The 16,098-nt window shown below is 41.5% G+C and overlaps 1 protein-coding gene and 1 pseudogene across 1 annotated transcript in view; one reads left to right on the plus strand and one right to left on the minus strand.

Moving 5' to 3' along the window:
- The window catches only part of Dock3 (dedicator of cytokinesis 3), a 350,576-nt gene that overhangs the window by 275,827 nt on the left and 58,651 nt on the right, over positions 1-16,098 (minus strand). The gene's annotated exons all lie outside the window — the stretch shown is intronic.
- LOC131915371 (large ribosomal subunit protein uL10-like) lies at positions 2,627-3,540 on the plus strand (annotated as a pseudogene).

Below are 16,098 nucleotides of genomic sequence, written 5' to 3' on the forward strand. Positions count from 1 at the left end.
AGCAGTTTTCCTCAGCAGGTATCCCACAGCACCAGCATCTCCAACATCTTAGGGTCTCCAAGACAATCCAGGCTTCAACTTCACAGCTTCACAAAATAACCTGTCTAGGCCTTCAGGAATACCCATGACACAAGCCTGGTCTCAGTGGCTTTCCTTAGTCACAGAGGCAAATTCCATAACCCCTTTCTTCTCTCCTTAACTCTAAAGCCAGAACCATGTGATTGAAGCTACCAAGGTTTGTTGCTTGCTGGGGTTGAAACATGCTCCATGCGTTCAATTACATCTTCACCAACTTTGTTTTTGATAGTTACCTCCACTGCCTAAGCTCGGCTGTCCTTGAACTTGCTCTATAGACCAGGATGACCTCAAACTGAGAGATCTGCCAGCCTTTGCCTTCCAAACGCTGGGATTAAAGGTGTGTGCCATCACATCTGCCTCTAGGTTTTTCTTTAATTCCTTTTCACAAGTTAGAAATTTAGCTGGGTGGGATCTTGCCCTGAGGTCATCACTCCCTTTAGTCCATTTCTTAATCTGTTTATCTCTCTGAACACAGGATTTAGCTCCATTCCCCTTCCATTCCCTAGCTCCTTTTCTCCTCAGCTTGTTCCTTTTTATTACATATCTTCATTAGAGTTAACACTAATAACCACATGACAGAGTCTCTCTACTAGCTGTGTTGAGATTTCCTCTGACAGCAGAATTAATCCAAAACTTCACTTTGGCCTCAGGCAACTCTTCAGACAAGGGCAAAAAGCAGCCACTTTCTTCACCAGATTATCACAAGAATGATCTCTAGGCAACATACTAAAATTCTTCTCCTCTGAAACCTCTTGAGCCAGCCCCCCACAGTTCAAATCATTCTCAGCACCACTGTCTTCCATACATTAGTATGGCCGATTAAACAGTGTTTAAAACATTCCACTACTTTCCTATCCCAAAGTACCAAAATCCAAATTACTCCAAACAAAAACATGGTCAGGCCCATCACAGCAACACCTCAGTCCCTGCTACCAACTTCTGTCTCAGTTAGGGTTTCTATTGCTGTGAAGAGACATCGTGACCACGGCAACTCTTTTAAAGGAAAACATTTAATTGGGTGTCTTATAGTTCAGAGGTTCAGTCCATTATCATCATGGCGGGATATGGTGGTGTGCAGGCAGACATGTGCTGGAGATGGAGCTAAGAATTCTACATTTGTGATCCGAGGGCAACCAGAAGTGAACTGAGGCTCTGGGCATGGCTTGAGCCTATATGAGACCTCAAAGCCCACCCTCACAGTGACATACTTCCTCTAATAAGGCCATACCTACTCCAACAAAGCCATATCTCCTAATAGTGGCACTTCCTATGAGCTTATGGAAGCCAATTACATTCAAACTACCACAATGTCCATAAAAGATGACTGAATAATGAAAATGTGATATATATATATATAAATTTTATTGTGCCATAAAGGAAAATGAAATCATGACATGCACAGAAAATGGATAGACCTGGAAATTATATCTTAGTGAAGTATCCTAGAAAAATAAATATCTTGGTTTTTTTCTTTCATATGCACAAGATCTGTACAAGATCAAGCCAATCAACATTCAAGCATAAGTGGGGGAAGAACTCATGAGGCCCCACTGTTAGCCAAAGAGCTACTGGCCATGGCTACTGGGAGGGAGGGTCATATTTCTTTGGGGGTGTGGCTCTGGTAAGTTGCCCATATTCTGGTGAGTGGTTTCACATCTATTCGAATGCAAGCAGCAATAACTGGCTCAACAGGTTATTGAACAAAAGAAGGAGAGGAGGAGGAAGAGGAGATGAAGAAGATGGGAAGGTCCAAGAGAGGGGGAAGGGCCACTTAAGTTGATACTATCAAGATACATAATATACAGGTAAGAAATTGTCAAAGGATAGATAAAATATTTTTTTAAAAAGTATGTATGAGGATCCTATGGTGAAGTATCATTACTTTGTATATTAATCTTTAAAAACTAATAAAAATAGCCAGGTGTTGTGGTACACACCCTTAATTCCAGCACTTGGGAGGCAAAGGCAGGTGGATATCTGAGTTTGAGGCCAGTCTGGTCTATGTAGTGAGTTCCAAAACAGCCAGGACAAGATCCTGTCGTAAAGAAAAAGAAAGTAAGAAAAACCTAATAAATAAATAAAGTTAAAAGCCTCTATTCAGCAAAGGAAACAGTTACCAGTGAAGAAAGAGCCTACATAATGGAGAAAAATCTTTGCCAGATATTCATCTCATATGAGATTAATAACAAGAATATATTAAGATATATATAGATATATAACCCCAAAAATGAAATACACACAGAAAAATCACCCCAATCAATTTAATCAATAAACAGATAAATGAATTGAGTAAACAGCTCTCAAAAGAAGAAAAAAAAAAAGTGCCGGGTGGTGGTGGCACACACCTTTAATCCAAGTACTCTGGAGGCAGAGGCAACTCTGTGAGTTTAAAGCCAATCTGGTCTACAGAGCAAGTTCCATGACAGCCAGGCTGTTACACAGAGAAATCCTGTCTCAAAAAACCAAAAGAGCCTTCTCTCACCAGGCGTCCTCATTGGAATGACATCGTCTTTAAACCCTGCGTGGCAATCCCTGACGCACCGACATGATGCCCAGGGAAGACAGGGCGACCTGGAAGTCCAACTACTTCCTTAAGATCATCTAACTTTTGGATGATTACCCAAAATGCTTCATTGTGGGAGCAGACAATGTGGGCTCCAAGCAGATGCAGCAGATCCGCATGTCCCTGCGAGGGAAGGCTGTGGTGCTGATGGGCAAGAACACCATGATGCACAAGGCCATTGGGGGGCACCTGGAGAATGACCCAGCTCTGGAGAAACTGTTGCCTCATATCCGGGGTAATGTGGGCTTTGTGTTCACCAAGGAGGACCTCACTGAGATTAGGGACAGGCTGCTGCCTGTGCTGGTGCCATCGCCCCGTGTGAGGTCACTGTGCCAGCCCAGAACACTGGACCTCCTTCTTCCAGGCTTTAGGCATCACCACTAAAATCTCCAGGGGCACCATTGAAATTCTGAGTGATGTGCAGCTGATAAAAACTGGAGACAAAGTAGGTCCAGTGAAGCCACATTGCTGAACATGCTGAACATCTCCCCCTTTTCCTTTGGGCTGATCATCCAGCAGGTGTTCGACAATGGGAGCATTTACAACCCGGAAGTGCTCGACATCACAGAGCAGACTCTGCACTCCCGCTTCCTGGAGGGTGTCTAAAATGTTGCCAGTGTTTGTCTGCAGATTGGTTACCCAACTGTTGCTCAGTGCCACACTCTATCATCAATGGGTACAAGCGAGTTCTGGCTTTGTCTGTGGAGACTGAGTACACCTTCCCACTTGCCGAAAAGGTCAAGGCCTTCTTGGCTGATCCATCTGCATTCGCGGCTGCTGCCCCTGTGGTCGCGGCCACCACTGCTGCTCCTGCTGCTGCTGCAGCTCCAGCCAAGGCTGATGCCAAGCAAGAGTCGGAGGAATCAGATGGGGATATGGGATTTGGTCTCTCTGACTAATCCCCTCAAAACGACCAACTCAGCCAGCTTAATGAGAAACATGTAAATAAATAAAAGCTACTTCTGTTAAAAAAGAAAAAGAAAAAACAGGAGCAAGAAGAGAAGGAGAAGAACATGGGCCTGGAGAGACAACTCAACAATCAAGAGCACTTGCTGCTCTTCTAGAGAACCTGGATTCAGCTCCTAACACCCACATGGCAGCTCACAACCATCTGTAACTCCAGTTCAAGGAGCTCTGATACTCTCTTCTGGCCTCGACGGACACCAGGCATGCACATGGTACACATAAATACATGCAAGCACTCATATATACACATGAAATAAAAATAAATAAATCTTTTCATAAAAAAGAAAAACCGATGGCCAATAAAAATGTGAAAAAAAGTTTAATATCCTTAGCTATTATTGTAGCTGGTTTTAATGTCAATTTGCCACAAATCAGAATCACTTGAGTAGGGAGTCTCACCTGAAGAACTGTCCTGATTACTGTGGGAAGACTCAGCCCAACTGTGGGTAGCACTTTCTGGTAGGAGCCCACATTCTCTCTCTTGCCATTGGGTTGATCTGCCCTGTTGTTGTTGTTGCTGCTGCTTCCTTTGCTGACAGCAGAACCAGCAGCATTTCCAAGCTTTCATAATGTAATAGAGATCAGCAGCTTTTTAGGAACTTAACAGAGTCCCAGTACTAGATTGGGACTAGTAAGGCACCACCCCACCTTGTGGACTGAATGACTACTAGTTGTCACCCCCACACACACTGAAAGAGTTATTCTGGAATTACTCCAGCTACTGTGGCACATAGCCTCAAGGACCCAATTCCAGGGTCTCAGCATCTCAGGTGTGATTTGGCTGTTGTTACTATTTTAAAGCTTGTTTAATAAATTCCCCATGGGGAAATGCAAATCAAACTTTGGAGCCTCCCTGACTAATAACCTGTGAGGCGGTATCACACACCTGGCACAGAAATTTTCATTTAATAACCCATGTCTTCTGAGGGAAGAGAGATGGCACATACACAGCATTCGGTATCAAGAGCTTTTCTTGCCTCATTTTAATAGAGAAAGCTGAGATGAATCACAAAGGAAGCAACATCAGCAGAGATGGTGGAAAAGCAGCAGTGGAGCTGCTAGCTGCTTTAATAGCCACATAAGAGGTTGAACCATGAGAGATTAAGGCAACAAAAGCTGAATCTCAATATCTAGGTTTATTAAATATATTAGCAAGGGCTAAGGAATTCCAACTTCCCAGACCTCTGTAAGAGATGTGACCTTTGTAAGCTATGCCTGAACAAGAGCTGTAATACTTATTGCCATATAGTTAAGGGTCCTAGTACCTTTACCTTAAACAAGAGCTATAAAATTAGAGGGAACACCTTCTTGTCTGCTGTTACTACTCACCACTGTCAAATGCCAAGGGATATAAAAGCTGCCAGAGGCCAGCAAAAGAACTCTCCACCTACATAAAATTTCTACTCAGAGAAAAAGGACCCCATCAAAATGATACACAGAAAGCACAAAAAAGGTGCTTACAATAAAGACTTAAGGAAATCTCAACAATAAACTACCAATTCCAATAATGTTTAACTGTACTTGTGCGGGGATTCTAAATTTTGAGTTCAGCCTGGGTTACATACTGAATTTGAGGCTAGCTTGAGCTAAATAGAATGACCCTGTCTCAGAAAATGAAACAATGCACTTGGCATCCAGTACTTTACACTAGTTAACAATGCTAAACTGTACCACACAACCTTGAGTCATCATTCCCCAGTTATACTCACTACAGTACTGTAGAGTACACTTCAGAAAGCATCTATAAAGTCATCATTATGTATCTTTAATAACAGTTTCTCTTGTAAGTCTTATACTGTGTACTATGGCTTTTGTCCCCTAAGGTTCTTGTGTTGAAGGTCCTCAGGGTGTCACTACTGGGGGGCAACCAGTTCAGAAAGTAAAGCCCCTGGGAGGTCATTGAAGGCAAGAAACCATGGGAGATTCTGGTGTTCTGACTTCCCTGCTTTGCTTTCTGGCTCATATTATGTATAAAGTGATTAGCCATATGCTCCCTGGCCATTGCCATTTGGCACAACCATCTGAACGGCTCAATGGAACAGGCTGCCTGATCGTGGACTTGAAGATCTAAAACTATGTGCCAAAACAAACCTCTTTATTAAGCTAATTATCTTGTGTACTTCATTGTAGTGACAGAAAGTTAAACTACTGTGTGACAATAGCACACATGCAGCTCTGCTGAATCATGGAGTCCCTGTTAGCAATGAGAAGACTAAAGATCTTACCATTCTCTGTACTCGTTGGCATATAATACACTAAATACGAATGTGACTTACTTTTCCTGTCATATTAACCATCATTCTCTTAACACTGTACTCTAGTTGGCTTGCATTATTTGTTGTTTCTTGACTATGCCTTGTAAATTTTTCTACCATACAAAATATTCTATAAGGCCCCTTTCCTAACTCGTAATTCTAGGCATCTGTTGATAATTAGTGTATGAAGGATGCTTGTTAAAAATCACAAAATAGAAGTCAATATCAACTCTTGGAACTGTTAGCTTTTCCCTCTTAAGTATATGCTTTGACATGCTGGAGCTCATGAAGGGACTGGTCCTACAGAACCATAGCTACAGGATCGCTATGACTCGGGACCACTGCAGGATATCTGAGAGGAGTTTCAGTGAGGGTAGAGTATTGATGGTGTACCAGAAGCCAGAGGCCTTGAACCTAACCAACAACTCATTACACAACAAATATTTGCAAGTAAAGCTTTTTGGACAAAAGGGTCTACTGTGTGACATACCACAGTTCCCAATGTCACTAAGACAAATGAAGAGGTGACAGAGAGGCAGGAAAAATGGAAGAGCAAAGTGTTTTTGGTTTGTTTGTTGTTTTCTTTTTTTGTTTTTTTTTAGTAATATTTTACTTGTATTTTTTATTTATTTATTTTTATTGCCTTTTAAATTTTCCTTTTCGGGGGAACGCTACAAGGATGAAGGGTGGATACAGAGGGACTGCGAAGTAGGTGGGACCGGGGTGCATGGTGTGAAATTTCCAAAGAATCAACAAAAAATTATGTTATAAATAAATGAGATTAACTGTCAGCCAAGAAATCCTTACTGTCAAGTTGCCAAACTGTCCTCTTAGTGGCTGTTTTAGACACAATCACTGTTGGCTATTCATACTGACTTGGGTGGCAGAAGTGGCTTTCCCTCCCCTGAGGAGCTCCAATAACCAGGTCCCACCCCTGAGGTGGTCCAAGGGCCAGGCCCTGCCCCCAGACTTCTCTAATGGCTGTAACAGCCATTCCCAACCCCCAGAGGCGAGACAGTGGTCACACCACGCCCTATAGAAAAAAAAATCCCAACAATCTCTGAGCTTGCCCCAAGATCAGGCCACATAATCCCTCCATTCTCAAGCCATTCTGGAAAGCTCCACTCACAAGAAATGCCATATAACACTGTCTTCTGTTCAGTTCTCTGCTGCCTCTCACCTGGGCAGAGGCAACCACCCTCCTGGGTTTTTCCCTCCCAACAAATCTCTTGTGTGAGTGTGAGATTTGTTGTATGGTATGACTTTGTAGTATTCCTTGGCTCCCAACTGACAGGATACCTTTCTCATCTGAGCAGTAATACTTACAACCACTCTGAGGATACTCCAACATATGTAGAGAGCCATTACAACCATAACATGGCTGAAGAATAACCACTCCAGATACCTTGCTTAGAAAGCAGCACTCCAGAAGACTACAGTCATTTTCATCATACTATACCAGAGGGAGCACTTCCCTCAGTGGTCCAGCTAAAGGATTCTGATTAGCATAACAACAATCCTTCATTTGCATAAATGGTTACTCTCTCCTGACTATATAAACACACTATCTGAAAGACATCCGTATTGGCCCTGATGTTGCAAAATTAGGCATAATAAAAGACTTCTTCCTGATGGGATCTGGATTTTTATCATAAAATAAAGGCTGAGCTAGTAAAAAAAACAAAAAAACAAAAAGAAGAAAAATGGGTGGTAGTAATGGCAAGTGTCAATAACCGCAACAGCCATAATAGTAGTAACAGAAATAGAATACTGGCAAGAAAGCAGCTAAAAAGTTCCAGAGAAAGGTCAGTGGCAGAAATGGTGAGAAAGAGATATCCAAAAGGACAAAAATGGTACAACTACAGAAATGGCTATGCAGAGCCAAAGGCAAGAGATCTGGGGCAATGATTACTGAAAGCGTTCCAAGGAATTGCCAAACTCTAGGATCTTGACACCCAAAGCCCAAGAAATACATACTAACTGCTGTTAGAAGCCATGGGTCTATCACCCAAGGCTTTGGAAACTATGACAGTAGCTGATAATGAGTGCTGCTACCACTACCTACTGCTAAAAGCTGAAGGCAGAACAGATGACTCAGTAGGTAAAGGTACTCGACACCAAGTCTGACAGATAATCTGAGTTCTCTCTAGGACCCACATGGTGGAAGAAGAGAATTGACTCTCGTAAGTTGTCTTCTGAAAATACACAGAAATACTTTTTTAAGATGAGGATTATACTAGCTACCAATTAAAGGTCTCTTGCAATCAAAGCCTAGAAAAATACATTTGCAACCTGAGCAAAAGACACTGGCCTATAATCTAGCACCACAAGCTACTAGTCCTCATAACACGGAGCTATAAGCATGTCAACTAAATCCATAAGCCTTTGGCACCCAAAGATTCAGTTCTGTTACACTAGAAAAGCCTCACCTATTAGTGATTGTGATCTCTCTCTCTCTCTCTCTCTCTCTCTCTCTCTCTCTCTCTCTCTCTCTCTCTCTGTGTGTGTGTGTGTGTGTGTGTGTGTGTGTGTGTGTGTGTGTGTGTAGATTTGTGTGTGCCACAGAGCACATGTAGATGTCAGATGACACATCAGGTGTCACGGGCTTGGCCTTTCACTGTTTCTCTTATTCACTGTTGTGTGTGCCGATCTTCCAGAAACACTCTTTCGCGCCCCCATCTCCCAGTAGGAGTACACTGGGTTTATAGGCATGTGCACTACTGCCTCTGGCTTTTTATGTGGGTTTATGGACCTAAATTCAGGTCATCAGATTGCACAATAAGCACTTGACCAATGAGCCATCTCCCCAGCCTCTATTTAAATTTTCTGTATGACTAGGGAAACAGCCAGCTGACAGGCACTACTATCAGTCTTTTACTCTGTCTAAGAGAATGTATGCTTGAAGAAAAGCCTATTAAAATGCCCAAAGCCTTTAGTTTTCATTCAAACTTTATTCAACAATAGAATGCAAATGTATAAATATTAAAAGCTCTTTGAAAAAATATATAACTTGGAAAACATCAGAGAATGCAAAGTGAAAAAAATACTGATAGAATGAATACGGAAAAATAATCACAATAAAACAAGTCTATAAACATATATATGGATATATTTCTGTATAACAATAATAATTAAAGAAAAAAGGCCATGAATTTGAGAGGAGGCAGGAAGGACATGGGAGGGGCTGGAAGAAAGGGGGAAATTATATAATTATGTTTTAATTAAAAATAACTTAATTTTTTTATCTAGGTGTGGTAGTGTAGTGGCACATGCCTTTTAATCTTAGCACTCAGGAGGCAGAGGCAAGAATATCTCTCTGAATTCGAGGCCAGTCTGGTCTACAGAATAAGTTCCAGGACAGCCAGGGCTACACAGAAAGACCCCATCTCAAAAAATAATAATAATAATTAATTTTTAAAAGTCTAAATAAAAATAAGACTCACACTAGAAACTACTAAGACATTTACTCTTTAGATATTGCTGACACATAATAATCAAAATAAGTAATTTATTTACGTACACATTTAAGCCGGAAAAAGATTAATTTTGGAGAGCTATAATTATATTCAATGTACACCTCTGCATTCAAAATTTTGATATTTATCTATTTATTATTTATTTGTAAAAAGTATTTATTAGGAGCTAAAGAGATAACTCAGTGGTTAAGAGCACTGGTTGATCTTCTAGAGGACCTGGGTTCAATTCTAAGAACCCACATGGCAGCTTATAACCATCTGTAACTCCAGTTCCAGGGAATTTAATGCCCTCTTCTCACCTCCACAGGTAACAGGTATGCAAAAGCATAGACAAACATGCAAAAAAAAAAGACATACATACAAAATATTTTTTTTAATTTTAAAGTAATTACTGATGCAATTCAACTCTAAAATCACCCATTCTTAGTGTTTACATGACAGCACATGGTCAAGAGTGGCTGATTCAGGTGTATACATGATCTTTCTATATTAAGTACGTAGGTACCATTCATATCAACTTTCAGTAAGACTGAAGATAATGAAATGAAAGATGCATAAACAATGTCTAAATGGAGAGGATTTTGTGGCTGACACTATAATGCTGTAAGTCATATATAAAATAGGTACTTCAAAACAAAAAACCTAGGATAGCTAAAAGAATCCTGAATAATAAAGCAACTTCTGGAGGCATCATGATCCCTGATCTCAAGCTCTACTGTAGAGCTATAGTAATAAAAACAGCTTGGTACTGGCATAAAAACTGACATGTGGACCAATGGAATCGAATTGAAGACCCTGACATTAATTCACATACCTATGAACATATTATTTTCAATAAAGAAGCCAAAACTGTACCATGGAAAAAAGAAATTATCTTCAACAAACGGTGCTGGCATAACTGGATGTCAACATGCAGAAGATTACAAATAGATCCATATCTGTCACCATGCACAAAACTCAAGTCCAAGTGGATCAAAGACCTCAACATAAATCCAGTTACACTGAACTTGATAAAAGAGAAAGTAGGAGATAGTCTGGAACGCATTGGCACAGGAGACCACATCCTAAATATAACACCAGTAGCACACACACTGAGAGAAACAATTAATAAATGGGACCTCCTGAAACTGAGAAGCTTTTGTAGAGAAAAGGACACGACAGCCTACAGAGTGGGAAAAGATCTTCACCAACCCCACATCTGACAGAGGGCTGATCTCCAAAATATATAAAGAACTCAAAAAGTTAGACATCAAAATACTGAACAATCCAATTAAAAAATGGGCTACAGAGCTTAATAGAGAATTCTCAACAGAAGAATCTCAAGTGGCTGAAAGGCATTTAAGGAACTGCTCAACATCCTTAGTCATCAGGGAAGTGCAAATCAAAACAACTCTGAGATACCATCTTACACCTGTCAGAATGGCTAAGATCAAAAACACTGAAGACAGCTTATGTTGGAGAGGATGTGGAGAAAAGGGAACACTCCTCCACTGTTGGTGGGAATGCAAACTTGTACAGCCACTCTGGAAATGAGTATAGTGGTTTCTCAGAAAATTGGGAATAAGTCTTCCTCAAAACCCAGTTATATCACTCTTGGACATATACCCAAGGAATGCTCAATCTCACCACAAGGACACATGCTCAACTATGTTCACAGCAGCATTATTTGTAATAACCAGAGCCTGGAAATAACCTAGATGCCCCTCAACTGAAGAATTGATAAAGTGTGGTACATACACACAATGGAGTACTACTCAGCAGTAAAAAACAATGACATCATAAAATTTTCAGGCAAATGGATGGAACTAGATAAAATCATCCTGAGTGAGGTAACCCAGATTCAGAAGGACAAACATGGTATGTACTCACTCATAAGTGGATACTAGATGTAAAGCAAAGGATAACTAGACTACAACCCACAGCTCCACGGCTCCAGAGAAGCTAGCTAACAAGGAGAACCCTAAGAGGAAAGCATAGATTGCCCTGGGAATGGGAAATAGAGGAGATCTCCATGAGTAAACGGGGGGGGGGGGGGCGGGCAATAGAGGGTAGGGGATGAGGGATGAGAACATAAGGGAATGGGATGGTAGAGCTGGAGCAGGGATGGAGTGGAAGAGCAAGGAAAGAGATCCCATGATCATAGGGATAGGGAGAAACCTGGTGCTAGGGAAGTTCCCAGGAATCCACAAAGATGACCTCAGCTTAAACTAGGAGCAATAGTGGGGAGGGAGCCCAAACAGGCCTACTCCAGTAATCAGATTGGTGAATACCCTGTCATCATAGAGCCTTCACCCAGTAACTGATAGAAGCAGATGCAGGGATCCACAGCCAAGTACCAGGCCGAGCTCCAGGAGTCCAGTAGAAGAGAGTGAAGAGGGATCTATGAGCAAGGGGCATCAAAATCATGATGGAGAAACCAACAGAGACAACCAAATCAAACTAGTGGGAACTTATGAAATTTAGACCAACACCTGTGGAGTCTCCATGGGACAGGAGTAGGCCCTCTGCATAGGTGAAGACAGTTGTGTAGCTTGACCTGCTTAAGGGGTCCCCTGGCAGTAGGACCAGGATCCATCCCTGGTGCATGAGCAGGCTTTTTGGAGCCCAGTGCCTATGGTGGGATACCTTACACAGTCTTGCTGCAGGGGGAGGGGCTTGGACCTGCCTCAACTGAATGTACCAGGCTCTGCTGACTCCCCATGGGAGACTTGCCTTGGAGGAGGTGGGAATAGGAAGTGGGTTGGGAGGAAAGGCTGGGAGTGTGGGAGGAAGGAAGAGAGGAGAATCTGTGGTTCGTATGTAAAATGAATAGAAAATTTCTTAATAATAAAAAACCTTCAAATCTTTGAAGAAAGAAGCTAAAGAAGATATCAGAATATATAAAGATATCCCATGCTCATGGATCAGTAGAATTAACAGTAAAAATGGCCATCCTACCAAAAGCAATCTACAGATTCAACACAATCCCCATTAAAATCCCAACACAATTCTTTACGGATTTTGAAAGAACAATTGTTTTTTTTTTTCTCTTTATTCTTCTGGGGGGCCCGCCACCCAGCTCCCAAATAAATGACACATGGAGACTTATTATTACTTATGAATGCTCGGCCTTAGCTTGGCTTGTTTCTTGCCAGCTTTCCTTAACTTTAAACTATCTCATCTACCTTTTGCCTCTGGGCTTTTTCCTTTTCTTCTGTATATCTTACTTTCACTCTTACTCTGTGGCTGGTTGTGTGGCTGGGTGGCTGGCCCCTAACATCCTCCTCTCCTCCTTTTCTTGTTCTTTCTTCTTTTCCTCCCAGATTTCTCCTTGTATTTATTCTCTCTGCCTGCCAGCCCCACCTATCCTTTCTCCTGACTCGATATTGGCCATTCAGCTCTTTATTTGACCATCAGGTGTTTTAGTCAGGCACAGTAATACAGCTTCACAGAGTTAAACAAATGCAACATAAAAGAATGCAACATATCTTTGCATCATTAAAGCAAATGTTCCATAACACAAACAAATGTAACACATATAAAATAATATTCTACAGCAAAAAATACTCAACTTCATATGGAAAAACAAAAAAACAGGATAGCGGCCGGGCAGTGGTGGCGCATGCCTTTAATCCCAGCACTTGGGAGGCAGAGCCAGGCGGATCTCTGTGAGTTCGAGGCCAGCCTGGGCTACCAAGTGAGTTCCAGGAGAGGCGCAAAGCTACACAGAGAAACCCTGTCTCGAAAAACCAAAAAAAAAAAAAAAAAAAAAAAAAAAACAGGATAGCAAAAACAATCCTGTACAATAAAAGAACTTCCAGAGGTATCACTATCCTTGATTCCAAGCTGTACTACAGAGCTATAGTAACAAAAACCACATGGTGCTGGCATAAAAACAAACAGGTCAATCAATGGAATCAAATCAAAGACTCAGATGTATATCCACACACCTATGGACACCTGATTTGTGACAGAGAAGCCAAAATTATACAATGGAAGAAAGAAAGCATCTTCAACAAACCGTCCTGATCTAACTGGATGTCAGCATGTAGAAGAATGCAAATAGATCCATATTTATCACCCTGCACAAAACTCAAGTCCCAGTGAATCAAAGACCTCAATATAAATCCAGATACACTGAATTTGATAGAAGAGAAAGTGAGAATAGCCTTGAATGCATTGGCACAGTAGACAATATCCTCAACAGAACACTAAGATGAACAATTAACAAATGGGACCTCATGAAATGGAAAAGCTTCTGTAAGGCAAAAGATACTGTCTATAGGACAAAACAGTAACCCGCAGAATGGGAAAAGATCTTCATCAACTCCATATCCAACAGAAAGCTAATTTCCAATATATATAAAGAACTCAAGAAACTAGATATCAAAAAACCCCAATAATCCAATTAAAAAGTGGGGTATAGATCTAAACAGAGAATTTTCAACAGAGGAATCTCAAATGGTCAAGAAACACTTAAAAAAAATGTTCAACAGCCTTAGCCATCAGGGAAATTTAAATTAAAACAACTTTGAATTCCATCTTGTACCTGTCAGAATGGCTAAGATCAAAAACATAAGTGATAGCTCATGATGGAGAGAGTGTCGAGCAAGGAGAACACTCCACCATCACTGGTGTGAGTGCAAACTTTGGAAATCAATATGGCAGTTTCTCAGAAAATTGGGAATCGATATACCTCAAGACCAAGCTATCACACTCCTGGGCATATACCCAAAGGACACTCTATCCTATCACAAGGACACTTGCTCAACTATGTTCACAGTAGCTTTATTCATAATAGCCTCAAACTGGAAACAATCTAGATGTCCCTCAACATTTAGAACAGATAAAGAAAATGTGGTACATTTACACAATAGAGTATTACTCAGCTGTTAAAATGACATCATGATATTTGTAGGCAAATAGATGGAACTTGAAAAAAAGAAAAAGCATCCTGAGTGAGGCAGCCCGGACCCAGAAAGACAAATATGGTATGTACTCACTTATAAGTGGATATTGGCTGCAAAGCAAAGGATAATCATGCTACAATACACAGATCCAGAGAGGCTAGGTAACCAGAAGGGCTTAAGGGGGATACTTGGATCTCCCTGGGAAGGGAAAATAGAATATATTTTGCTGGTAGACTGGGAACAGGTGGAAATGGTAACAGGAGGGACAAAGTGGGGGTAGGGAGTTAGAGAGGGAAGAGTCCTGGAAGAGGCAACTATAAAAGGAGGGCATTCCAGGATCAGGTAGAAACCTAGTTACAATGCAAACTCTCAGGGATCTACAAGGGTGACCCTAGCTATAACTCCTAGCAATAGGGGATACATAGCCTGAACTTCTAGTGGAGGGATTGAGACACAAACCCAGCCGCATAACCTTCGACCCACAATTTGTCCTGCTTACAAGATGTGCTGGGGTAAACGTGGCACAGAAATTGTGAGAACGGCCAACCAATAACCAGTCCAGCCTGAGACTCATGCCATGAGAGGGAGCCCACCCCTGACACTGCCTGAGTGCTAGGACCCAAAGAATCGATGGCCCAGAGACCTAGGATAGAACCAAACATGAATTTCAAAGAAAATCAATGTAATGATGTCTAATGATATCCGACTATACACATAGACTGGTGCCTAACCCAATTGTCATCAGAGAGGCTTCATCCAGCAACTGACAGAAACAGCTGATTCAGAGACCCACAGCTAAACATTAGGCATAGCTCAGGCAATCCTTCAGAAGAGGAAGAGGAAGGATTGTAGGAGCCCAAAGGGGTCAAAGATATCACATGAAAATCCACAGAATCAACTAACCTGGACTCATAGGGGCTGACAAGGACTGAACCAACAACCAGAGAGGCTGCATGGGACTGACCTAAGCCCTCTGCATATATGTTACAGTTATGTATCTTGGTCTTCTTGTGGGACTCAACAGTGGGAGCAAGGCCTCTCTCTGACTCTTTTACAGGTTTTTGGGACCTTACTCCTTGTATTGGGTTTGCCTTGCCCTACTGAGAGCTGCAGAAATATGAAGTAGGAATTCAGCTGACTATGGCAAAGCTAACACCTGGAAGAAGCCAAGCGCCCTTCCAGAGGATAAAGCTAAGACTTAAGGAGTCTTGGTGATATTGGCTTTTGAATATTAGCCATTTCCTACAATGAATTTCTTGTATGCTAATGTAGCTTTTCCATTTAATTCTCTTTCTAAGAATAGTGTGTTTGATCATTCATTGGGCACAGTTTTTCCCTACACAATTAAGGTATTTGGATAACTTCCCCCAACTATGTTGACAACAGTCACACAGGCAAGACTTCTCTTTTCCAAGCTTTTGTTTCCACTTTTTAGCATTTGAATCAGTTATCTGCCTTCTGTAATTATCTCCTTAACAACTATTCAGGGCCAGAGTCATCTCCAGACAAAAGCATTTTATCTGAGATACCTCTCAAACATCCAAGGACAGACTGCAGATAGATAAACATCCAGACCACCTGCTAGTCTCCTAAAAATAATGTAAATATCCATATGGAGACAACTGTCAAGGCCAGACAGACATTAGGTACAAAGCCTTGTTTCTTATGCAAACAAAAATCTCCTTTCTCCCATAGCCCAAGTGGTATCTCTAGACTTCGCCTTTAACAATTACTCAGAACAAAAGGGTTTTTACACTCCAGGTACATCAAGCTGTGACACAGGCTGCCTAGCTACCCCCACCCTGTCAGAAAACAGCACAGCCAAGATTAGGCTGAGACAGATACGGATCCAAAGGAAAAGAAAAAAAAAG

The sequence above is a fragment of the Peromyscus eremicus genome, chromosome 7 (assembly GCF_949786415.1).
Source record: "Peromyscus eremicus chromosome 7, PerEre_H2_v1, whole genome shotgun sequence".
Taxonomy (NCBI): Eukaryota; Metazoa; Chordata; class Mammalia; order Rodentia; family Cricetidae; genus Peromyscus; species Peromyscus eremicus.